Source organism: Acipenser ruthenus, chromosome 4 (genome assembly GCF_902713425.1).
Source record: "Acipenser ruthenus chromosome 4, fAciRut3.2 maternal haplotype, whole genome shotgun sequence".
Lineage (NCBI taxonomy): Eukaryota > Metazoa > Chordata > Actinopteri > Acipenseriformes > Acipenseridae > Acipenser > Acipenser ruthenus.
Genome location: NC_081192.1, coordinates 61,190,444 through 61,218,277, shown reverse-complemented (window position 1 = coordinate 61,218,277; position 27,834 = coordinate 61,190,444). Strand labels below are relative to the sequence as shown.

General features: G+C 41.9%; 1 pseudogene; it reads left to right on the top strand.

Moving 5' to 3' along the window:
• On the top strand, positions 1–27,834 carry LOC117972238 (uncharacterized; annotated as a pseudogene).

The following is a 27,834-nucleotide window of genomic DNA, read 5'->3' as shown; positions in this document are numbered from 1 at the left end:
ATGCACAGCTGGCAGAAAATGAAATCAGAGCTCCGCCACCTTGTTTCCATCACCTGCAGAGACAATGAGAGCGACACGGTGGCAATGGTGGGCCGTGTTGGCCAGGGTAACAGCCTGCAAGCACCCTGCCTCCTCAATGGGGTCCAGTGCAAAGCCCTGGTCGATACTGGCTCCACCATTTCTATCCTGAGGCCCGGGGTCCTACCCAAAAAACGTGATGGACAGCTGGGAGGCTGGACGCCAACCAAAGTCCGCCTCCACAGTGTCACCGGCCAGGTCGCTTCCATGCTGGGGCGAAAGCGCCTGGAAGTCTAGCTCAGGAACTTCACGATCCAGCATGAGTTCTGGCTGGCGGCAATACAGGATCACTGCATCCTGGACGACCTATTGGTGCACGCCGCTACCTTCCTGGAGGTGCTGCAGAACTTGCAGACTGTGTTTGAGTGCATCCAGGGAGCGGACGTGGAACTTCACCTGGGGAAGTGCAATCTGCTGAGAAGAGAAACGCACTTCCTCGGACACGTCAATGAGGCAGATGCCCTTGCCACAAACCCTGCTAAAGTGGCTGCAGTAAAGGACTGGCCGGTCCCCAGGACTGTGATGGAGGTACGTAGCTTCTTGGGCCTGGCGTCTTATTATCGTCATTTTGTGAAGGGAAGGGGACAGTCAGACCATTATTAATCTTCACAACACTTCGGCCTAGAGAGGAAGACAGCAGAGCGCAAGACAATGTGCTGTCTGCGGCTGCCCGGGGGAGAGAAGTCTCCAGTCCTGTGGAGCTCAGGCGTGTTGCAGTGAGCTTTTATTCTGATCTCTAATTTTCCCTATATCCCACCACTGTCTTAAACTACTATAATTCGTTTTTTTCATTTTGCCAATTTTTCCAAAACAATTCAAAATAATCAGTGAAGTTTTTGTCCTGTATCAGATTGTTGTTAAAGTGCCAATATGATTTTGTATGTGATTTGATTGGTAGTGAAACAGTGACGGAAACAAAATGATGATCAGAAAAGCTACTGGGTGCAATACTACTTTTAGTGAATTTGTTAATATGCTGTTGTGGAGTATAGAACCTATCCAGGCGTGCCCCTGACAGCTGATTTTTATTACATTTGATCCATGTATATTGTCTACTTGTAGGAGGAAAAATCCTCCAAATGTCAACCAGGTCAAAAGTATTTAATACAGTGGCCAGCTCCCTGACAGATTGGGGATGGGGTTCCCATGGTTTCTATCTTTATTAAAATCCATAGTACAATTAAAATCTCTCCCCACCACAAGGAAATTGTCCATACTGCAACCCCCGAGTACCTGACTGAGCTTTTTAAAAAAATAAAATCCTCTACTCCCCAACATTTGGTGCATAAATATTAATACAATCAATACCAGCGTGTTTTATCTGTACTTTTAAAAGTCGACCTTGAAGAATCTCCTCAATAGATAAAATCTCCGCTCCAAATCCTGGAGAAAATAAAACAGCAACCCCAGCACTAAAATTAGAACCGTGGCTTAAAATACAGTCGCCCCTCCACTCAGACTGCCAGTGAGACTGATTACTGCTGTCTCAGTGTGTCTCCTGCAATAAAATCACGTTTGAATGCTTGCTGTTTAAAAAATCAAATAATTGTGCTCTTTTATTAAAATCCCTGCACCCGTTCTCGTTAAAAGAGCCTAAAATAATTGTCTCCATTTATAAAAATAGATTATTTAAAAATAACAAACACATTAAAACAAAATTTTTCTTAATAAAATTAGCCATTAAAAATGTTTAGATGCGGCTAAGGTTTTCCAATTTCCTTTAATATTAAGTCTGCAGAACACAGTTTCTGGTCTGGGAAGAAGGATTTAATGTCTACTCGCCTCTTACTTTTTCTTCTTTCAAGAAAATCATTAATCTCTTTCAGTGAATCAAGTTTCCCCCTTTGGCTGGGCGTGATATCAGAGAGCTGCGAGGTGTCGGAGAGCCCGTCCTCCCATCAATCCTCGTCCGATCCCGCTGATCCGTCCTCCTCCTCGCCCGCAGAATCTCCATCAGCCATCGGCATCTCCGCTACCGACCCAGCAGGCTGAGGAGTCTCATCACTGGGGGCGGGGAATGCCAACAGGGCCTACCTGAGCCCCGAGGCTATCCCCCCAACACCGCTCCCTTCCAGCACCAGGTCCTCAGACACGAGATCCGTGGGTTGAGGCCCGCCTTTCTCTTATCCTTCAGACCCGACGCTCGGCTCCACCACAACAGAGGGTTGAGACCCAATGCCGCTGTCGTGAGAGACCATAAGTGGCCCCCATGCAGACTCCTCCTCACCCGCTGCCAGGTCGGCGGCAGCAGAAGGGGATGTTCTTTTTTTAAGTTTTCTTTTTTTTAACGACTGCAGTGTACACCCCCTCCTTGTCTGCGTCAGCCGGTGCTGCAGCCCCCAGTTCGGCTGCAGCCGCGCTGGTACCCGGCTCCTCCGCTCTCTTCCTCCGGGACTGCGGCTCAGGTCTCGGCGGCTCCTCCACCTCCGCTCTCCGAACAACCCCGGCCGCCTCCCCGTCACCACTACTAATATTTGTCCCTGCTTCAGTTTGTAGCTTGGTGCAGGTCTGTTTAAGGTGCCCCTGTTCCCCGCAAGAAAAACATTTCAAAACCTCCGTGCTGGCAAAAACAACACAATCCCTGCCCTCTATATTAAAACGCCAGGCTACATTTAAACTTTTTTCCAGGTTATCAAGCAGTACAAATACTAAAAGACATGACGTCTTTAATCTGTTTTTTTACATCCAAGGGGAGTCATTTTGATCAGTGACATTATCTTACCATATCTGGAAAGCTCTCTTTTGATTAATTAATTATTAATAAAAGGGGGAATATTTGACAATATTACTTTGGTAAGAGGCGTAGATAACGGTGTTACTGTTACCAAAGAATCATTCAACATAATTTAGTTAACCAGATTTTCTTGGTTAAGGAAAACGACTATAGCTTTGTTCATCCGTGAGGCGGATTTGATCTTTTCAAAACCAACCACCTGCCCCCGCGGCAAGCAACATATCTTCAAGAGAATCATTATTTTCAGAAAAAACTTTAAAACCGTGGCGCCTAGTAAGCCCCCCCAACCCACCGGAGTGGGAGCCCATCTTTGGGCACACACTGGCTAAAACGTTTAAAAAGTATTAAGATTACAAAAAAATACTTTAAAAAAAAGTTCAATAAATATATATATAAGTAAATAGCGATACGGTTCACCACTACGGCTCTCACACAGCTCACAAACCCTGCTTGCAGGCTCCTCCCACAATCCTCAGAGAGAGAGAGAGAGAGAGAGAGAGAGAGAGAGAGAGAGAGAGAGAGAGAGAAAGCCAGGTCTGATTTAAATCACAATTCCCACCTCCAGAATAACAATTATATGGCATATGGAACAGAACGAGAAACCATTCTCACAGGCATTTTCCATCAGTCAAGCCAATACTAATATACTGTACAACACAACAAAACCAATCTGGGAAACAAACTAGAAAGTAATTAGGCTGCCAACAAATACTGTAGCTCATAGCAATCAGTATAAAAAGAATACAAAGTAAAAAAAAAAAATCGTTAAATAATCAACAAAAAAAAAGTATAATCTCTTCAATGTTAAAAAAAAATTGTTATGTGTAACATATTTAGACAGCGTTTGTAATTGTTTTGTACTGGTGTTCATTTAAGTTTATTTTTTATTTACCTCGGCTAATTGTAGAATAATGCATGAAGTCATTCAATTTGAGTACTGCTGCCATCCTTTCAAAATGTCACATTAAATATGCTTTCACATATTGTGACTTTCTGTATCTTTATCCATCCCAGGGTGTCAAATATAAGCCCTGTTTTATCCAGCTGTCCAAAAGTCTTTTAAATCAGATTCATATGATACAGGGAGGTGCAAGCTGGCAGTAGTTGTTGGCTTGCTTGCACTAGAAGAATCCCATACGTTAAAATCAGAGATCCCTTAGGAAAGAGTTTGTAGTGAGGTCTAACAAATAAGTAAAAACAAAAAGTGTAAATGTTTTTTTGTTTTTTTTAACCAGATATAAATTACAATATTGACCTTTGTAAAACTGAATTTGCCACCCCTGCATTGTGGTAAGCTATGTAATGGTATTAAATTAAAAAGATTTTATTTTACTATGTAAAAAAATACAGATTTTTTGGTTAATTGTTGCAATTTATGGGGGTTAAAAGCACAGTACAGGGTAAAACTGGGTTCTGCTTTTATCATGCTGTTAACAAATAAAACACCAGAAGCTTTACACTTAAATATACTTCAATTTAATATACTTAAAAAACAAACTAATAATAATTAAAAAAAAAAAAAAACATTTTGGTGCTAAAATTCTGACTTTATTCCAACTCTGTTTTGATCCCTATCATACTTCCAGACTTTTCTGTTTGCTCTAACTATAATAGAAATTCCAAGAATTGTATAATTAGTTTGTCCTGTGCTGTGGGATGGCGATTCTCCATCCAATGTTATTATGATTAATCATAGATTTTTAAAATTTCAAATAGGCTTCATTGTCCATGAGCCAGAGTGATAACCAGCACCACCTGGGGTGGCACAACTTGAGTTATACAGGCTTGTTTGTATGGTTATGTGGCGTGTTTAAGTAGCTTTTCCAATATTGCGGCCAAATTCAAAATGGCTACCAAATATCAATTTTTGAGTGGGGACGTTGACAGATTGAGACCAAGACAGTCCAGAAGTGTGTTGAAGTCGGTCACTAGGGGGAGGATTTTGTCAGTAGAAGTGCAGACAAGGAAGAGGAATTCTGAAAACTCGGCAATAAAAGCAGAGTTGCTCTTAGGTGGACAGTAGATAACAGCAAGGATGAGGGACATGAGAGAAGGGAGCTTGATGGCGAGATTCTCAAATGAAGAAAAGGCAGGCAAAGAAAGAACTGAGGAAGTGAGCACAGAATTTGCAATAACAGCAGTGCCCCCACCTTGGCCAGTGAGGCGAGGTTTGTCAAAGAGGGAATAGCCCTTTGGGGGGGCTAGATGCAGCGAGTGCATGTCATTTACAGAGTGCCAGGTTTCAGCTAGACAGAGAAGATCAAGATTGGTATCGGTTATAAGTTCACTGAAAAGCAGAGATTTGTTAGTCAGAGAGCAACAATTGAAAAAGGATATTTTCAAGTTTGTAGCAGGCAGCGTAGGGGGAGGAGTTAGTAAGGGTATGTGCAGCAGGTACTTACCAGTGTTCATTCTGGGAGTGGAGAATGAGTGAGCCGGCTTTGTCCAGGGGATGTGTAAAAGTGTAAAACTGCAAACCTGAAGAATGATGAGGAAGAATGATGCAAGAAGATGTTCATGATGATGATGATAATACAATACAGTTTATTGTTCTATAAGTGTCTAACCTTTAACTGTAAACTCTTAAAATGTAATATCATATATAAGACTGTTGTATCTCTGACAAACACAAAAGGCAAGTTTCTCTCGCTTCAGTTAAAATGTCGTATTGTGAATGCCATGGTTATAAGAACCATTTCTCCAAATGTCTGCATTGTATAATTATCATGTATGTTCATTAAGTTAAATCAGTAGGTTAAAAACTCTAATTACAGCAACCATGCAGAAAGATGTCATTTGTCAGCTGTGCTGGTGTCTTTATTAAGCAGCTGATTACCACCACTAAGCTACCATTCTGCAAAGGTTATCACATGTAAAAATCATCTAGAGACATACAGTATACCTATTCAAAAACCATTTCTAGAATTTTCCTCCACAGGTGGTGCTGACTGATGACATTTAGGATCTTGGCTCATGGACTATCATAGCAATATATTTTTGCAGATATCCATTTGCAAAAGAGAACTATTGTAAGTTAAAGATATAACTATGCTCTGAGGCATTCCACATACTTTGTGTTACTCCTGTAATGAGTTTGTTGTAGAAAACAGTGTTTTAGCTCCCTTGATCTCACTTCTGTACACCATATTCCTCTGCATAGTTCAGATTGCAACAAGCAGTATAGAGAAGGCTACTAACAGTGACTGGAGCATCCTACTCCACAAATGCTAAAAAGAGAATATGGTAAACATGCTTTTGCCAGTTTAGCCCAAGGCCTATGGGACATGTTGCCTGACCTCTTAAAGCCATTGCCAACATTACACAGATTTATGGGAAAACATGGGTTAAAAGCAACATCCTAGTAAGTTTCTTACAAAACACACACACAGAAAACAGCTGTTTGTCTTCAGTACCCCACAATATAAAAAGGTATACTAATTACCATGTAAACATCAGCAATGGACTTTTGTTTGTTTGTTCTTCTAGAAACTAGTACAGTTTAATGATATCATTGTGGCAGGGCGAAAGCTCTAAATGTAAATAGTGTGTGTGTGTGTGTGTGTGTGTGTGTGTGTGTGTGTGTGTGTGTGTTGAGAATATAGGGTTGGCAAGGAGGGGGTTAAAGTCCTACCTGCCATGATGCATGTGAGAATGTGGCTGGAGCCTTAATTGAATGATTAATAGTTAATTAGGCTTCAGCCACATTGTATTTAAGGAGGGGAATATGCTTTGTTTGGGGTTGGTGTGTAGGAGAGTGTAACCTGTGTTAAACTGTGCTGTAGAGTGTTGACTCAGAATCGGTCAGTGAAGGCAATTGCCCAGCATGACATCAGGGTGTGTTTAGTATTCTTTTGTTTAAACCTTTTTCTTAGCCACCATGGCTCTGTTTGTTTGTCTTTGTTATTTGTTTAATTTGATGTGTGCAACTGTGATTTAAACTGCATCTATTCCTGACTCTGAGTCTCATTCCTGACACTATCCTTTTACAATCATTTTTACATTCTGAGTTTTATTTACATCTAACTTACAAAGCTGTATAAAAACCATACAGGCCCGTATTCATGAAACTTGCCATTCCCTTTATAGTGCCAGTAATAGTGTTTAACATGACAGTATTTCATCGGGTGATGCATTTACCGTCAAAAAACATCACTCATTGTGACGTTAGAATAACGTGCCCTTAGAGATCAATTTTCTTATGAATATATTATTCGTCTAATTCATAAATCTGTATTGTGCTGTTAATTGACCCTTACCTTCAGGGCTGGACAAGGCGAGCAAGGCGGCCTCCTAGGGCCCCCATTCTTTAGGGGGCCCCATGCTCAGGGGTGCAAATGTGGCGCTAGATTCTAGCACCAGGGTACCTCATATACCATCAGCAACATTAAATTCTGGCGTCAGTAGACATGTTTATTTTTTTTTAAATTGTTTTTTTATTTCTTAGCAACCATAGATACTGTTTATCATTGGCTCTGGACTTCTCACATGAGCCACCCATACTCATCCACATACACAGGAGAGAAGGTTCGTGCAGCGCATGTTTACACATTTGACAATTAAATCTTTGTTCAGCAAGTTGATAACGGTATGTGGGCAATAGTAGACTTAACAGGTAACAATACATTGTAAAATAATGTTTTGTGTTCGCAAGCCTCTTCATTTACAGTGAAAGTTAAGCTTTGCTAGTTTATAAGCACATTTTGTTGATTGAAAATTACTCATGCTTCGGTTATTAACATATAATACATATTATGTTAAAACCAAATCAGTTGTTGCAGCTAATGTAAATCTAATCCATATATATATATATATATATATATATATATATATATATATATATATATATATATATATATATTATACAGCACTGTTGTTTCTAATACTGTTCGGTATTTTTCAATAGGCTACTGGGCATGGTCATTTTAGAAAAAGTTAATATGTGATATGTTTGAAATAGACTGGAATTCTGAGTGCTTTGTAGTTGTGAATTATATAAAATAATAAAGTCTAACAAATGAACTGAAATAAGTATTTATTAACATTTTAATATCATTAATATTATTTATTGTATCTTAACGTTAGTACATGTAGGTGTATATGATTACATGATGCACCTATATACTAACTTTAAGATACGGTTGCTACTGTAGCATTCATTTGATGTTCTGGACCCCGCACTTGATCATCACTGCTTAGGGCCCCGCACAGTCTAAGACCGGCCATGCTTACTGGCATCATAATTAACACATGCCTCAGACCAGGCGGAGAAGGAGATGTGTTTTAACAGTATCATTTCCTAGCATAATTTCTGTGTTTAGGAACATGTATTTAAGCCTATAGCAATAGTAATAAAATAACTTTGCTTAATATTCCAATAATTAGGTAATTTAAGCATTTTGTTATTTGTAACACATACATTAAATTGCATTGTTAACTCGTCGGAACAGGATAGGCTACTTACTGGTTGGAAAACATAAAAATCGGGTTTGTAGCATATTCGTTGTCTAAGTGGAGAAAATGGCAGGCTTCGGTGTGCTTGTATGCACTGTACATCAAGATATATTGGAAGACGTTCCTCCCAGAAAGACACTCGGATTACTCTGATGATGTGAGCAGGTATCAACTTAGCAGGAGTACAGTTACTCACCTTTGGGGAGAACGAGAACATCAACTGAAAAGTTGAACTGCTAGAAACAAGGCTGTTCCCATATAATAAAAGTTACAAACTCACTGCATGATTTGGATTTGATGTTAGTGAGTTTTTGCAGGTAAAAAAATAAATAAAAAACACACACTATTTTTCGTTCCTATATTGATCACTATCCGTGAAGCAGGGGACAAGGTGTGGGTCTACTCAACACGCAGGATCAGGGGCAGGAGCCCAAAGCTCACCTGGGAGGGCCCCTGTGTGTTGCTGGAAAGGCTCTCAGACATTGTCTACTGGGTGCAGATTAAGGGAAGATGATGAAAGGTCATGCTTCATCAGGACTGGCTAGCATCCTGTCGTCCTGGAGAGCCTGAAGAGAATGAGACCCAGGTGTCCCTGTCTGAGAGGGAAGATCCCCCAAATGACCTGCCTGTCCTTTTCCAGGAGCCTGTTAATGTTCCTCTTTCTCCCAGGGCTACTGTTTCAGACCCCTGTGATGCTGAACGCTGCTCCAGGGGAGGAAGCCAAAGAACCAGACATGCAACTCACAGCGGAGGAGTGGCACAATGCTCCAGTGGAGGAGCCGCAACCGGTGAGGGCTTCTGCTGCCCCGCACAGACAGAGGAGGGCCTCAAGGACTGCCCATTCTGCTGTCAGATGGGTCCCCTACCCACCACGTTTGCCCAGGGCGATACTGACAGCCTCAGCTGCCAAGGACATTGGGAGTTGGGGGAGGTTGTCATTGTAAATAGTGTAACATGAGTAAACAGTGTAACATGCTATCACCGCTTTTGGGGTAAAAGGGGAAACAGGATTAGGGACCCACCTGTTCCCACGATGGTTCTACATAGACACACACCAATGTGTGTGTCTGGGATACTAATTGTGTTGGGGACTGCCTATAGCACATTATGGGGGTCTTCATTGACAAGTGGGTGTCCCATGGGTGTTTCTCGCGGGTTTAATTTGGGGTTATGATAGGAGGTTGACTCCCAAGTGGGCAAGATAAGGGAATGATTATATAGGTAGGGGTCTACCTAAATCGCGATTTCGCGGAAATCAGGACATTGAGGGGTCACCGCATAATTCACCTCTTTTAGGGGCCAATGCATTCCAGTACGGAGAGAAAAAAGAAACCTCATTTAAATGAACTACTGCACAACGCAGGCGACGCAAACTACGTATCTTCCTTCTGTAGATAGGCTTTTTTTTTATTTCTTTGTCGTCCTGTGTGTATTGCACTTATACAAAAAAAAAGTCCTTAGGCAAATAACATTTACAAAAAAATACTCCAAAGGGTAACGTTCTTGTTTACTGCTCAAATGACAATGTTTTAATCAGCCGAATCAGGGCATCTGTACTGGCTTTTCTGTGACCTGTACTGTACAGTAAGGGGTGGGACAAAGTCAGTGTTGCATTGTTTTGATTTAGTTTTCTAAAATCTAGTTTTCAGCAATGGAGGTAAAATACCAGAAATGGACGACAAAGCAAAAAAATCAAAGTATATTTCGGATGATGATCGTGTCAAGAAATTTCCCAAAGAAACTGTACTGGAGGTAATTGCTTTGCACAGCTTGTAATGTGTCTTTGGAGAAAATACGCTCAATCGCTATTTAGCTTCAGAATCACACATTAAACGAAAGGCTACTACAGAGGCTGCTGAAAAGAACGTAAAATAAACAGCTTTCAGAAAGCAAAATGGAAAGTCAGCGAATACATAAAGTATTCATGTCGGTTGTAGCCAAGTTAAATCAGTACTACAGGTAGCACAGCCACCACGCAGTTAGAATTTTAGACCCGAATAGACACGTTTTCTTTGTTCTGACTCGGTACTAATAAAATAAATTATTGGATGGGACAAATAACATGACAACGAATGTGCTGCATATATGGATTTTATTAAAAAAATCCCAGATACCTTTGTGTAACCGAGTTTGGGACTGTTTCTAACCGATTTCCACATTTGTATAACTTGGCAAAACTTTGCCTTACACTTCCAACCAATTCAGTGGATGCAGAACGTGCAGTCTCAATGTATGGGCAAGTCCACACCAGACAGAGAATGTTGGCAGCAACTGCTGGGGGATGTTGCATGCTTGCCTTTAACAAATGACAGCATTCTGTTTTAGTAAGGAAGCAAGTACCACTATTTGTAGGCTTTTATAATGCTCTGAAATATTGTCTACTTAGGTTTATTTAATGTTTAAACAGGTCCGCAAAATGTCTGCGAAATCCTAATTTTAGACAATAAATACTTATTTGTACCTTAGAAATGTGGTCTGGAGTGTCTCTGGGTGGTCAGTCGATGTGGAACGCTACATTACGTTAAAAATAAATTACATACCGCTTTGTAGTTTACCAATGATACTTAACGAAAAAATGTGACATTTCGAAATCTATCATGAAATACTGTTATGGCTTCTGGTAAACTTTTGTGATATCATTTTGTAGTTTTTTGTAGTATTTTTTTTGTAGTATTTGTAGCCAGGAGTAGGGCTGGACTTTATAGAAACTGGATTGGTTTATATTGTGATTCCCACTGTGTATTTCCCACCACTCTGTTTACCTCTGTTTGTGTGATTCTAGCCTGCTTGTGTGCGTTTGTGTCTCCTCTGTGATTGGCCCTGTCTGTGTGTGCTCCCATTGGTCCAAAGTATGTGTCTGAGGTCCAATAGGATGTGTGTATTTACATATGGGGGCAGAGCTAAGGGTATAAAAGGGGCTGTGCAAGGCATTATTATTATTATTTATTATTATTATTATTATTATTTATTTCTTAGCAGACGCCCTTATCAAGGGCGACTTACAGTTATAAACAAAAATACATTTCAAGAATCACTGTATAAATATTGATACAATTAAGAGCAAGATAAAATACAATGACTTTGGTTCTAGCATGTACAAGTATATGACAAAATACGATTCAATAACGGAGCAGATAACAGTGTCAGTGATAGTTACGTCAGGATATAATTAAACACAAAATACTACAGATTAAGTAACACTTGTGACAGATTACAGTACTCTAAAGTACAGGATTAAATGCAGCAAAATAGGGAGCAGGTAAGAGCAAGTAAAGCACATTAAGGAAGAGTGATAAGTGTCCCAGGGGAAAAACAGAGGAGTTCTACAGGTGCTGTCTAAAGAGGTGAGTTTTGAGGAGGTGCCAGAAGGTGGTCAGAGACTGGGCAGTCCTGACATCTGTAGGAAGGTCATTCCACCACTGCGGGACAAGGGTGGAGAAGGAGCTGGCTCTGGAGGCAGGGGAGCGTAGAGGAGGTACAGCTAGTCTTCTAGTGCAGGAGGAGTGGAGAGGTGGAGTGGGGGTGTAGGGAGAGATGAGGGTCTGGAGGTAGCTGGGTGAAGTCTAATCAAGGCATCTGTAGGCGAGTACAAGAGTGGATGCGAGTGGGATGCAAGCGGTGATCGGGAGCCAGTGGAGTGAGCGGAGCAGTGGAGTTGCGTGGGAGAAGCGAGGCAGAGAGAACACCAGGCGAGCAGCGGAGTTCAGGATGAGCTGGAGCGGATGGGTGGCGGACGCAGGGAGGCCAGCCAGGAGGGAGTTGCAGTAGTCTAGGCGGGAGAGTACCAGGGCCTGGACCAGGAGCTGGGTGGCGTAGTTGGTGAGGAAGGGTCAGATTTTTTGTATGTTGCTCAGGAAGAATCGGCAAGTGCGTGCCAGAGTGGAGATGTGCTGGGAATAAGAGAGGCAGGGGTCCAGAGTGAGTCCGAGGTTCTTAGCTGAGGAGGAGGGAGAGAGTGTGGTAGATTCCAGAGGAACAGAGATAGAGAGATCAGAGGAGGGGGAGGAGGGAAAGAAAAGGAGGTCAGATTTAGAGAGGTTGAGTTTGAGGTGATGCGAGTGCATCCAGGAGGAAATAGCAGACAGACAGGTAGAGATACGGGAGGGGGTGGTGGAGACAGAGGTGGGGAATGAGAGGAAAATCCTTACTGAAGAACAGCTCCATGTAAGCAGTAGATTTTTTTTTTAATATTGAGTTATTATTTAGGCTATTGGAAATGTCCATGACGCGACATCGTCCACCACTGAGATGTTGAAGCTTGAAGGCTAGCACACCACATAATTATTTGTGAGCAAACCGCATTGCTTGCTGAATATTGAGGAAAACATAAGAACATATGTATTCATTAGTAACAAAAACTAGTGCTGCATGAAATCACGTAAAAAAATAACAGAAAAACTTTAAATGTTACTTTTTATAACACATCCATTTTCTAATAGCAATAGAACCCTCATAAGAGGGCTGTACCGTCTGGTAAGGCCCTTCTCATTGTGTTAAATGCCTGAGCTGAACGAGGGGGGCCCTCTACTTGGAGTTCTATTGCTTAATTATATTGCTCAAAATTAACAATGCCCTTACATTGCAAAAGAAATAACACCATCAGTTAAATACTGTGTAATGCACAACCTCATGATTTCACAGTGCATTCACAAACTTTGTGAAACTCTGTCAGCAGCACATACTTTCTGTCATTAAGCACCCATCTGCTTCCCCTAATGACACACTTTGTCCTTCAAAAAAATAACTTATCAAATAGCAATAGTTCCCTCTCTGTGTTTGATGGTCAACTGTAAAATATACAGGCATATCTTTATATCCTATCTGCTTGTCTGGTTACAGTGACATAATCGCTGTAGATGGCTGTATGTGAAATATGCCTTAAGTATGCACCTGGAAGCTCCTTGCTGCTCCTAATCAGAGGGTGAACAGAACTTTCAAATTCCAAAGCGCAGGGTGTCCGTAGAGGTTGTTCAACCTTGAATCTGTAGAGCAGATATATGGTAACACATTTTCAAATACTCTTCTTATCACGGCTTAATTACTCAAATGTATTGATTCTCCATATATTATTTAAGGAAGATTGTTTTTTTAATGAGATCATTTCAGGACACACATTAAAACAATGATGATTACACCCTTTCAAGTTTGTTATCGATCTTGCAGCCAGTAGCAGACACACAGTCAAGAGAAACAAATTGGGAGGGGAAACTCCCTTTTGCCCAACAAGAAGCAGTGGGAGGGGATTACACAATCTCAGAGATCATTTGCTTTAGATCTTGATTCTGCCCTATGTTAGTCGTTTTTTGTCAAATTTTCATAGTAATGTCTCACAATGAAAGATTATATTTTATTGCCCCTGTTGTTTTGCAGAGAAGTGACTGAAACATGGGTGGCATAGAACGAAAGGTGTATGTTCCCCAAAATGCAATGCAAAACAATCTGACAGACTGAAGTGTCAATATAAAGAAACTCTTTACAAGTCAGATCTAAAACAGCTAAAACACCCGTTACACTTCCTTTATATAAGTGCAATTGTTCCTGTACCGTTCAGTTGCACAAGCAGAAAGACAAATAGAAATCATGCACACCCAATTCAGCATTGCACTAACACAGTATGAGCTTCAACTTGTCAAAACGCACCAAAGAAGTTGTGTAAACCCTGTGACTAAATATGACGCAACCCATCATTAAATACTTTAAATATACAGTACATAATAAGGGTAAATTGCGTGGCATTTGATAAAGAACATGTTCCAGAGATGAGTAGATTCAGGAACTGTTTGAATGGAACTTGTATCATTACAAAGTAAGATTAAGATTGTTTTGAAAACACCTGGCAAGCTCTGCTCACTATCTGATAAGAGATTTATAAGCAAACAATGGGAGGGGAATACTATCACAAATCAGGACACCATTGACATATTATAAAAACATAAACATAGTGCAAAAAAGATGTCACGCACTGTGCTGAGCATCTTGGCTCCTGCATGACGATGACGATGGCTTTTGCGCATTTTGCTTTCCTGTGAATTTCTAAAACTGCAAGCTTAATACAGTGTCTATAATTTTTCTATGAATGTAATTGAATGATCCATTATTATTCATTTGATAACTACCAGAACAGAAAGTGTCAAAAGTGTCTTTTCATTTCCATAAGATGAATGGTAGTCTAGCTTTCTTACCTAGGGAAGCATCAGTCAACAGTTACCACTAAAGAAAGTGTTTGCAAGCCTTAATCCGATTGATAATGTATGACATTTAAACCACTTACCACAGTTTGTACAGGTTTGACTGTTAGCTTGTACACAGTACATAGCAATGGGTTAGAAACACAAGGGAGAATCTCCCTTAAGATAAACAATTAAGCCTGTGGTCCAGTGGTTAAAGAAACAGGCTTGTAACCAGGAGGTCCCCGGTTCAAATCCCACCTCAGCCACTGACTCATTGTGTGACCCTGAGCAAGTCCCTTAACCTCCTTGTGCTCTGTCGTTCGGGTGAGACGTAGTTGTAAGTGACTCTGCAGCTGATGCATAGTTCACACACCCTAGTCTCTGTAAGTCTCCTTGGATAAAGGCGTCTGCTAAATAAACAAATAATAATAATAATAAGCCCCATGCAGAGACAACAGGACAAGTGCAGTAGCAAGACCTTAACATCTCAAGCATTCAGGCTGAGAAAACAAAGCAACAGGAAGCAGCTGATATTTCACTCTTGGGCCTTAACATGAGCGGTTTCACTTTGATAAAGTCTCAGAGGTTGAGTGAGATAAATCAAAGCTTCTGTATCCCTGCTTCTTTGCCAACATTAGACCTCAAACACTGGAATTAGTGCAGGAGCCCGCTGGGAAGTTTAATACAGACGTGCTTTACCTTTTGAAAGCTGGCAGCAAGACAGGATGTAAGGATGTTTTCTTTATCATGTGTTTGTCAAACAAGCGGACTTGCGTTACTATTTTGGTCCATGAGAGCGAGTGTCTTTCTCCAGAGGGATCTGCACCTCCCTGTGACCTGCTGTCACGAGAATAACGTCAGCAGTAGGAAGTAAGTTAAAGTGCGTCCAGCACAGGAAGGATACCTTGACTTTATGATGTCTTAAGATGACTATTAAAAACTCCCCATCCCACCTACTATTTCAGCTGCCTGGGCTCGTGAAGAAACAGTCGAGGGAAGTTTCCCTGCTGTTTGTCTTCCTACCTAACATTCACCTGAAAGGCTACTTCTCAGAAGACAAATGTTACAGCACATATAATGCCATTTTAACTATATATTATGCCCTCCACTTTTTTGTATATATGTTTTGTATGGTTTTGGTTTTGTCTTTAAATGATTTAAAATTAAAATAAACTGGAAAGGTTCAGAGGATGCCAGAAGGGCCGCATTGAAAGAAAACCACAATAAAATACACAATACATGATACTGGTTTCATCTAGCTAATGTAAAAATAATTAGTGACTTAAAGAAGCTAAGCTCAGTTAAGCAGACCACAAACTACAATGGCTTAAATATATAGGCTATGTAGGTCTTAGTTAGTTTTTTTTTTGTTTTAAAAAAGAGGCAAGAGAATATATGACTGTTATTTAAAACAAACATAAAGGAAAGTTAGCAGGTTAATGTTCCCACAGGGTTTATGTTCAATACCATCCCTAAAGAAACTTTTGTTTTTTAACAGCTATTAAGCAGGAGCAATAATTCAAAATAACATTAACCTGGTTTTACTTTATCATGTATGCAGAACAGAGAACTGTGAATTATTTGTATTATCTGTGAAATATTGGAGGGAGGTGAATTAGTATTTGTAGCTAACAAAATAGTTCCTTACGTTTTCTCCACCATGCATGTTCATTCATTATATAGGCCTCAAATGTGCAGTTTTTGCAAACATGTATTTTTTTAATACATGATATAGTCACAGACAAACCTATTGGCATCTTATACTTAATATAAGATAATTCAAGAAAACATGTTAAATACAAGCATTAGCAACTAATTAATATGACAAAGACTAAAATAAAAAATAAAAAAATCTGGTGGTTTAATAAACAATCTTTAAAAAAAGCATAAGCAATTTAAAATATTTGTTAATGACAGAAGTATTGGCACATTTTCATTGCATTTAATGTTAACTTTTGTGAAATTCAGGGGGCGTGAACCAGGACTTCGCTATTTACACCCAGTCACAGCTCAGCTTTTTCTCTTGCGTTAGCTTTTTTGCATACGTTGCAGGAAACCTCCCTGCCGGATTCTCCTCAAAATATCTCATTCATTTCTCCAATGAAAGCTCAGTACCGTCTACTTCTAAGGCAGATCTCTACCCAGCAACTAGACCTGCTGCCCTGACACTACGGAGATCAAAACGCCGCTGCCAGCAGACTCAGTCTCCGGAGCAGCTATTTTATAAGAATTGACCACTCGCCAAACTCTTAAAAACCCTGCACAACAACAATATCAACATCCCGGCTGGAAGCGAGCGTATGGCGTTGCTCAATAATAAATGTACCTTTATATCTGCTACATACATGTTGCCTCACACACATGAGATACACATATGCTCCACACCCCCCGAGGTCACAGACACACACACTCTCCACACTGCCTCGCGGTCACAGGCACACTAACGCTCTGCACCGCCCCACGGTCACAGACACACATACACTCTACACCACACACTCTGCACCGCCCCGCGGCAATAGACACACATACGCTTCCTCCCTCCACCACCTGTTTGGGATCTGCGGGGAAGACAACTTTCTCCTTATATCCCCACCTTTGGACCCCCTCGCTCAAGCAATCTTCAATCTGCGATCCCTGTTTTCTTCAGTAGGCATCCCACTCTCAAAATAAACCATCGGCCAGACTAGAATTCCTTGGAATCACCTGGGACACTGTCAAATCTGAAGCCAGCCTCCCACTAGACAATCCTGGAACACATTCATCAGTTCATTAACAACTTCCAAGTATCAAAATCAGTCTCTAAATGCAACCTGTTATCTCCCTTCAGCCACTTCAATTTCGCAATTCGCATTATTCCCAAGGCAGAACATTCATATCACGCCTTCTCGCTCTTGCCTCAACTGCAAAAAACCTGGATTCTCATGTAAAAATATCTTTCAGAAGCAAGAAACCCTCCTCCAGAGCTTCCAATGCTCCAGCTAACGCTAATTCCCATCAAATATGTCCGCTCATCCTCTTAAATACTACAAGCATTAATACATGGTGAGAGACGTGGTACGAGAGTGGAAATCTGTCTTGAGGAGTTCCACTATTAGGAGAATGACTGGAGTTGTGAAACCCAAATCTCTGAATGTGAGTTCACCTTTTCCATTCCAAGCAGACATGATAGTAGCAAACCGCTGATCGATCCTGTATTAACTAACACATAGGATGGTTGGCATCTCATCTCTCTAGACATCAGAACATGGTACACCTTGCTGCAACACTGGAACAATCAAGGAATGAAGTTCCAGCAGCTCATCTTCAATTGTTTGGATATCAGTTTCCCACAATTTCATCATTCAAGATCGCTGTCTTCCAAGCATCTACAATAATGCAGCCGTCCCAACAGTATGTCCCCCCTGCATCTCCTTCCAGACTTCCTATAATTGCTCCAAAAGCACCATTACCAGACATCGGTTCTCTTCTCACCTCACCGCTCTTGTCATCAGAGCAGGTCTTTCTCTCCAATTCCACACCACACACTCCTTTAGGATTGGCGCAGCCTTTTCAGCAGCGAGAGCCCGCATCAGCCATTGCCTGATCAAGACCATGGGGCATTGGTCCTCTTCAGCAGTCAAGTAATACATCCGATTGCTGCCGTCTGATATCACTGCAGCACATCAGTCTATAGCTAGCATGCCCGCCAGGACCACCAGAGGTTTTCCTCCTAACAGAGGGTTTTTTTTCCTCTCCGCTGAGCAGATGGCCATCACATAGCTAGTTCCCTTAACCATTTAATTGTTTACTTATTTTGTTTGTCAATGTTTGTCGCTTCTTGCTTTTATGGTATACATTGGTACGCGGCCTTTGTTTGTCTTCACAGGTGCGGGTTCAGTGGGGAGCCGTTGGTCCATCTTTTTGGGGGGAAAGTGATTCTCACTTCCCCGACCTAGAGTTCCCATAACTCCACAGGTTCTTCGTGCAGTCAGAAGGGACCACCGGCCACACTATTCTTTCATAGCTCATGTGCTTTATCTTGCCTCCTGGGCCGTGGCCCTCATACTCTTAGTGCTCGAGTCCCATAACTAACAATTATTTGTGTTCTTTAAGATTCTCTTTTCTTACTTACATCAAGGCTTCGTATGAGCCGTTCCGTCCTCTGAGGGTTGAACCCGGTCGATAACTGGGACCCAGTTGTGAGGCCGAGCCTATAACGACTCTTCGAGAAGTCAGAGAACTCTATGTTTCAGAGGCCTGGAGGCCGATAGGCCAGCCTCGACTCCATAGGGAAGGCTTTCTCGATTGGAATCCGGCCCGTCCTTTTTTCTCTGTCTCCCCTGCTCTAGAGGCTGAGCCTCAAATCCTAAGTTGCAAAACACTCCCCTCCTCTCGCAGCCCTGGTTCCCGCCCTGTGTAATAGAATTAAAAAATATATCCATTGATTGGCCTTCATAATCATTAGATCTCAATCTAATAGAAATGCTTTGGACTGATCCAGGACCATTACCAGTGCTTTGGACTGATCCAGTTTTCAGCACCAGTCAGCTTACTATCTGTTCTATTGTGTATACATTGCACAGCTGAACTATTTTTGCAACCTTGCACCATGACTGAGTTTCACTCTTGTGCTGGTTGTAAGAGAAATGTTCCAGCAGAGGATAGGCACGACAGGTGCATCCACTGCCTGAGCAGGGAGCATGCAGAGGGGGCAGTTGAAGACCGCAGCTCTTGCAGCTCTTGCGCTCATTTTGCTAAGAGGACACTGGAAAGCAGGCTGGCCCGCTGTTCCAGGAACCGCTCTGCATCTCTGATGCTGGCGCAGCATGACTTGCCCCATTTGTCCCCTGCAGTACGGTCAACAAAAACATAGAATAAAAGTAAACAGCAACTGTTTTTCCTGCCCGATGTCACAAATGCCATCGTGACTGTCAATTACTGTACCTTATTTGCGCAAAATATCTACCCATGGAACAGGAAAACTTTACTTAATAAAACGGTACTGTATATATTAAACTGTATGTATTAAACGCAAAAGACCTGCTTTTGTAACATGAAAACTGCACATATTAAATGCAAAATATCTGATATCAAAATATAGGAAAACTGTACCTAATAAAAAAAAAACGTATTGTATATATTAAACATGCCTATTAAACAGTATATACCTCAGAAACTAGTCTGTATTTCCCTATTTAAACAAAAAAAACGAAATACTGGGCTGATGCAAGGAAGTGATTTGCGACTGCAAAACACCCATATTACGGCCCAAATCAGCATTTTGCAAACGCAAACCGTGTTTACCGGCCGTAAGTGGAAGTGGAACTTTAACGACCACTGAAAATGTGGCGTATGTAAACAATGGTTTTGAACTACCATTCTGCACCCACTATCAAATTAGCACTTTGCCATCATTGATCCATTTAAATGATATTTATTATTATTATTTATTTCTTAGCAGACACCCTTATCCAGGGCGACTTACAATTGTTACAAGATATCAAATTATTTTTACATACAATTACCCATTTATACAGTTGGGTTTTTACTGGAGCAATCAGTGTAAAGTACCTTGCTCAAGGCTTACAGCAGCAGTGTCCCCCACTGGGATTGAACCCACAACCCTCCGGTCAAGAGTCCAGAGCCCTAACCACTACTCCACACTGCTGCCCTTTATTCAAATGAAGAAAAGCGCATGGAATTGGGCGGGGATCTGGAATACCAAGCAGGCACAAAAATTATGAGATGTAAGGATTTAGCCTTGCACTTGAGCAATTGCTGACCCTCGAAAAACTTTCCACCTTCTCTTACATGGTGCAGATCATTGTAGAAGTGAGTAATTAAGAGCTGTATAAAACCACACACCTGCAGAGACCTGTCATTGGCCTCAGGATGGCTGCTGTGCATATATAACAAGTGACTCTTGGCTCTTGTTGAGGACAGGCAGGAAAACCTTCAGGGGAGAAGGGCAAGACGGAGAAGACCACACATATTCAAACCCAGGTTCACTTTCTTTGGGATGCCGGAGGATGCGGTGGAAAGGTTTTGTCATCTCACTCCACAGGTTATCCTAGACCTAATAGCTGAATTTCACCTTTTCATCACCTGGTTGACTGTCCTTCTGGTAACACCAACAGCATTGACTTTCTCCACTATAGAGAACCATATGGCCTCTTTGGCATCTGATGTTTGCTGAGGCTTTTCCAAATAACTCAATTTCATGATGAGTGACCTCAGCTGTAAGGACTCTCAGCTCCTCCTTAGAAAAAGTTTCTTTTATTTTCCGTATGCCAAGAGGACTTTGCTGCCCTTCCTCTGACATATTTTTTGTTTGGTTTGATTTTCGTGCACTACAAATCTCATACAGTGCCTACTGATCTCTGTACTCCTGACTCACCTCAAATCTGGGCTGTAAGGGCGGCTGCTAAATACCCCGATGCACAGGTGTCACTCATGATTGCAGCTCATTATTTGTGTGTTGAGTAATTTGCATTGCTCTTAAGCTTACGTAGGCCGCAGAGCAATTTGGATTTTGCAGGCGCAATTGTTTGTACTACACTTATCCTTACTTCAGCCCCTATATTTAATGTAATTGTTTTAATGGATAAACATGGAGACTAGGGACCAAGTACATTACATTAAAAGAGGGATATGATGTAAAGGATGCTAAATATGTGTACCATAACGTTTAGAGAAACTCTTCAGAACTCTTCTCATATATTGCTAAGGTCAAGCAATCATTCCAACATAGGGGAGGATGAAAAGCATGGTATGTACAGTCAGTATTAATAATAAAAACTATTTAAAACATAATCATTGTCTTGTTTTTTGGTAATTCTCAGAAAGAGGACAATTGTTTACATCAAAACCATTCCAAAGTGTTGATACCTCTGTAATGTGCTCTCCAGTGGAAGATATAAAAAAAGGAGAAAAAACACAATTGTGAATTCTAGGTCAATTAAAATGAGTTCAGTGATGAACTTTGCATGAGGGGATTTCAATGCTGTAGGTGGAAATGGTTTTGAATATTTAAAAGGTTATTAAGGACATTAAAGAATAATTTACTTAATGGACCATGTCACAAAGACCAGGATTTACAGATAAATCTTTGTCTGCTGTATTGTGTGGTCTGATAAGGAGAGAGGCAGTATTGTTTACCTCCTAATCTGTTCAGTATAAAAGAGAAATAGTTTCCTGCAATGAAAATACCAAAGGCTATAGAATTCCACTTGCAGTCGATATAAAAATAGCATTGCTCAGATTATATTGTACTGAGGGAAATCCATCATTTTTAAAGAGTAAACACCCCCTCCTTCCCCTTTACTATGTCCTACGACCTGAAATACAGGAAGTAAATGGAGAGAGGAAGTGCTCTCATCAGTTTTGTGGGAGGTTAATTGGTGCTTCATCTGAGTGAAAGTCAAGTCTGTGAGAATCTTGCTCTGCTAATGAGATGTAGAAATCCCTTGGCTATTACACATGTAATGTCTGTCACCTGTTTTGTATTGGCTTGATAATTCTAATTAATCAAGTAAATTAGTTGCTTGTTAGGAGGGGAAATAAAGGTATAGGAGAAATGGGAGACAAAGGGGGGCGAGGTGAAACGGGAGCGCTGAGCTAAGTGCCGCTCGAGAAGTAAAGAAAGAAAGGAAGAAATAAGTAAAGAGAGAAAGGGGTTCGAGAGGTTTTTTTTGTGGTATACTACGCCACGGATTTTGGAAAGTTAAACCTGGACGTTTGTGGTGTTGAAGGTGTATGTAGTATCAAAAGCGAACTTGACTTGAATTGGCTGTTTCAACTTGCCGCAGATGACGTGCAGGTTCACCGACCAAACTAAGTAAGACAAAACCTTCTTCCTTCAGCGGTTGTGATATTTTCCCCTCGAATAGTACTGCATGTAAATTATATTTTAAATATTAATTATAATTATGTTAGTTTAATGGGGTGGGATATTAGAACTGAAGGATTACGTTATAAAGTATTATTGCAGTCTGCTTGTAGTATGTTATTGAAATCTAGAGGGGGGTGTGTTGATTGCTGACTGGGTTGTTAGCACAGCCTACAAGGGTTTTGCAAGTGTGTGGATTTATTATTGAGAGTGTTTATTTTGTTGTTGGTTTGTTATTGCACATTGAGTTTTATGATGTTCTTTTGAGTGTGTGAGTTTGATTTGATATTTTGCAGTTTGATTATTATTAAGCACCTTAGTTTGGAGTTCTTTTATTATTTGATTAATTAGACTAGCAAATAAATATCATTGGTTTTTATTTCTTGTGTAAAATTGGTATTCTTTGAGCTCCCCGGTTCCTTTGTGCTTTTATTGCTAATATCCAGACCTCACTGGACAACAAAGGTGGTGGCAGCGGTTGCGCTACCCGAACCCGAACGACCTCGCCTGTAGACAGGGAGTGAGCGTTACACTGGTTGGCAGCGGTGGGATTTCTTTTTTTTTTTTAAGAGAATTGAAAAGAGAGAATGTCGGAACCTGGCAGCTCAAATAATATCACTGGGGCGAGAGAGACAATATCTCGTCCCATATTTATGCCAGAAGTGTTTAGTGGTACTGGGCGGAATTGGAAAGATTGGGCGGACCAATTTGATTTGGCGGCAGATATAAATAATTGGGATGATCGGCTTAAACTTAAATTTATGGGGCTCTTGATTTCAGGCCGGGCAAGAGAAATTTATGAAGGGTTGCCAGTGGAAGCACAAGATAATTATGAAAATTTAAAAACTGCTATGCAGAGGTATTTGACTCCTCAGACCAGTGATGAAGGCTACCGTATTGAACTGCAAAATCGAAAGCGGCAGGTGAAGGAAAGTATTAGAGAGTTTGGTAGTGCTGTCAGACGGTTGGTTTTTAAGGCATATCCTAGAGCTGATGTCGATACCCGAGATACAATAGCTCGTGATCATTTCATAATGCATGTAGGCAGTGGAGAGCTGAGAATACAGCTTTGTAGTGCTAAACCAAGGAATCTGGAAGAAGCAATCAATCTGGCTTCAGAAATTGAATTGATTAGGGGATTGGAGAACAACACTATAGTACCCCCCTAGTGATGTTGCTATACGGACTGTGAATGCACCGGAAACAACTGCTTCTACAGTATCTAAAGTGTTGGGAATAGTAGAGGGGTTGCAGAAGGAAATATACCAATTAAAAGAGGTTAGTCAGGGAAGGTTTAGGGAACAGTGTCACTGGTCACCTCCTCCCCGTAACAATGGGCCTCAGAGGTTATCGCCCCCAAGAATTAGGAGAAATCAAGGGGATAGACAATGCTGGAATTGTGGGAGTTGGAGGCATTTAAGCAGAGTTTGTCCTGAACTGACGGAAAACTAGAGGGGGTAGGGGAGTTTGGTCGCTCGTCTGCCCAATCGCTTACATCTGAAAATCGGCCAGAGGTGTACTGCCCTTCTTTGAGTGTGGGAGATGGTGTGTACTTGGAGGGGAAGATATTAAAAGTATCTTCCCAATTTTTGATTGATACTGGAGCTAAAGTCTCTCTATTGAGTGAAACTTTTTTTAATCAGATTTCCCCTGGTGTTGCTCTCACCCCTTATAATAAGAGTGTTAGAACGGCTAATAATGGGACACTGGAGGTGTGTGGTGTATGGGTTGCTTCCTGTGATTTTGATGGATTACAGTTGTCTCATGAATTTTTGATAGTTAAGGATGCTTGTACGCTAGCACTGTTGGGCACTGACTTTTTATTTAAATTAGGTGTTAGTATAGACTTAAGAGCAAAAACTTGTGTTTTTTTAAATCGGACTTTCTCTTTGGTGTCCAAGTTCAAGGAGTGTGTAGTTAAGCAGGTCTGTCTGAGTGAGTCTGTGATTATTCCAGCTCGTACTGAAAGGATGTTGGCTGCAGAGGTGAGGGGGTTATATGGTCAAGGTTGTGAGGGGATAGTAGAACCAGCCTTTACCTTTACTGAAAAATATAATATTTTTGTGGCTAGAACTGTTGCTCACCCTTGTGGTGGACAGTTAGTAGTTCGTGTGGCTAATTTGCAGGGGGAACCACAGGAGTTGTGGAAGGGAACAGTTATTGCTGAGTTTACGGCAGGAGTGACAGTGATGCAACTTTAACAGGGGGAGGATAAGAGTTCATGTGCTAGTGTGGATGTGTTGGTTCAGGAGTTGGGATTACCAAATCGTGGGCTATCTACTGTACAATATGAAGCAGTTAGACGAGAACTACAGCAATACCTACCTGTGTTTAGTTTGGGTGATAATGACCTTGGCAAAACTTCTCTTGTATATCATCAAATCGATACAGGATCATCTAGACCTGTCAAGATGGGCCCTAGGAGAATGCCGGTGCACCTCCAAGAAGAAGTTGATATCCACCTGCAAGAGATGCTGGACAGTGACATCATTAGGCCATCACACAGCCCCTGGGCGGCTCCAGTGGTGCTGGTGTGGAAGAAGGATGGGAAGCTCCGGTTCTGTGTTGATTATAGGAAGCTGAATGAGGTCACAGTAAAGGATGCATATCCCCTTCCTCGAATAGACGACACGCTGGATACTTTGGCCGGAGCACAATGGTTTTCAACTCTCGACTTGGCCAGTGGTTACTGGCAAGTCGAGATGAACCCCCATGATCGGGAGAAGACTGCCTTCTCCACTAGGTACAGCTTGTATGAATTTAACGTCTTGCCTTTTGGCCTCTGCAACGCCCCGAGCACGTTCCAACGGTTGATGGAGCTTGTGCTGGCTGATTTACAGTGGACAAAGTGTTTGGTTTATTTGGACGATATCATCGTTTTCAGTCGGACTTTTGAGGAACACCTGGCGCGTTTGGGGGAAGTACTTGGGAGCCTGAAGCAAGCTAACTTGAAGGTCAAGCCAAGCAAGTGTCAGTTATTTGCTTCTGAAGTCAAATACTTGGGGCATGTCATATCAGGAAAAGGGATTTCAGCTGATCCAAGCAAAGTTGATGCTATTCAATCTTGGCCTGTACCGAGAAACTCCACTGATGTAAGGAGCTTTCTTGGTTTAGCGTCGTATTACAGGCGTTTTGTCGCGGAATTTGCTGCTAAAGCCCGTCCTTTACATCGACTAACTGACAAGGGCGCAAAGTTTGAGTGGACTATGAACTGTCAACAAGCTTTTGATGAACTGAAGCAATGCTTGACCCACTCCCCTGTCCTGGCATATCCTGAAATGAACAAGCAGTTCCTGTTGGATACCGACGCTAGCAATATGGGCATTGGAGCGGTGCTATCCCAGATGGATGGAGGTCATGAAAGAGTGATAGCTTATGCTAGCTGTGCCTTGACCAAACAGGAACGCAATTATGCTACTACCAAGAAGGAGCTGCTAGCTGTAGTGACTTTTTGTGAGTATTTTCGACACTTCTTGCTAGGGAAGGAGTTTATTTTGCGAACTGATCATGGGTCATTGCGATGGCTGCATAATTCTAAAGAGCCTGAGGGCCAATTGGCACGGTGGCTGGAACGATTAGCACCCTTTCACTACTCAATTATACATCGCCCAGGGCGTGTTCACCAAAATGCAGATGCGTTGTCGCGTCGACCATTAGTGGCCATTGTTGCCCCAGCTTATGTAACCCAACTGGATGAGGCTTTGCAAGCAAACCAGGATACAGGAGATGTTCAAGAAGCCCAGAGGGCTGACCCTGATTTGTGCAAACTCTTTAAGTGGAAGACTAAAGGCAGAGAGCTGCGCCCAGAGTTGCAAGATCATCCTGAGCTGGGAAGGTTCCTTGGGGTGTGGGGACAATTGATTATACAAGATGGCATCCTAAAGAGATGTTTGGGAGATCCTAATCAATTGGCTTCTGAGTACCGGGTTGTATTACCAAGGTCATTAATACCGGTGGCCTTGCGGTCTCTCCACGATAGTATTACTGGGGGTCATTTGGGGATTGCAAAATTGAAGGAGAAGGGAAGGTTAGGGGTTCTATTGGCCGGGTTGGGTGAAGGATATAGAGGACTGGGTGGGAAAATGTGAAGCATGTAACATTTTTAAAACTACAGGTACTGCCCCACGTGCTCCAATGTGCCCTGTTCAAGCTTTTCGCCCCTTTGAGAAAGTGGCTATAGATCTAGTAGGGCCTCTCCCAACTACCTCTAGTGGCCATTGCCATATTTTAGTAATCATGGATTACTTCTCCAAATGGGCAGAAGCTTTCCCAATTCCTGATAGAGGCTGGTACTGTAGCAAAAGTATTGGTTGAACAGTTTGTACTGCGATTTGGGGCGCCACGCACCATTCATACAGATCAGGGTAGAAATTTTGATTGTAGACTTTTTAAGGAAGTTTGTAATCTTTTACAGATTCATAAGACTCGTACTACCCCATATCATCCCCAGTCTGATGGCCTAGTAGAGAGATTCAATAGGACATTAGGAACTATGTTATCAGTGTTTGCCAATGAGAATGAGAATAACTGGGATGAGTTACTCCCTTATGTTCTGTTTGCATAACGCAGTAGTGTACAAGCTACCACTAAGTTCACTCCCCATAACGTATTGTTTGGTCGAGAGGTGGTTATGCCAGTGGACTTGCTTATGAATTTAGAATGCCCTGAGAAGTATAATTCTGTCCCAGAATGTGTGCAGGTTCTAGCAGAGAGGCTGCGCTCAGTACATGGTGCTGTGCAACGTCATCAAGAAAAAGCCTCAGGGAAACAGAAAACATTCTATGACCTGAAGGTGAGCATGCAGTACTATTCTGAGGGTGAGAAAGTCTGGGTTAAAAACACCGCTCGGAGGAGAGGTAAGTGTCCTAAGTTTCGGAAGCATTTTTGGGACCTTATACTGTGAATAAAAGGCTATCTGATGAACTGTATCAGCTGAGTGGGCATGATGGACAGATGCGGGTGGTGCATTATAATAGATTAAAGCCATGTTTTGGTAACTGTTGTTGCTTCTCAGAATCAAGCATGCCGTAATGGTCCGGTCCAGTATTCCCAGCCTACTGGAGGAGGGGCAGAAAGGAGGTTGGGGCATCGCCCAACCGAGGGACCCTCTGGTTCTCATTCTCGATCTTCTGGGCAGCCAGTAGGTGATATCCCTAATACCTGGTGGGTTTACCAACCGGGGGTAGAATCGGGTTCATTACTTGGAGCAAACAACAACCTGCCTGTTTCATCGCACCCAAGTCATGAGAGACCAGTGGTTCCCAGGCACCCTAGCAACCTCGAACCTGTTCCATCGCACTCAAGCAACGAGAGACCAGTGGTTGCCAGGCACCCTAGCAACCTCAAACCTGTTTCATCGCACTCAAGCAATGAGAGACCAGTGGTTCTCAGGCACCATAGCAACCTCGAACCTGTTCCATCGCACTCAAGCAACGAGAGACCAGTGGTTGCCAGGCACCCTAGCAACCTTGAACCGGTTTCAGCGCACTCAAGCAACGAGAGACCAGTGGTTCCCAGGCCCCCTAGCAACCTAG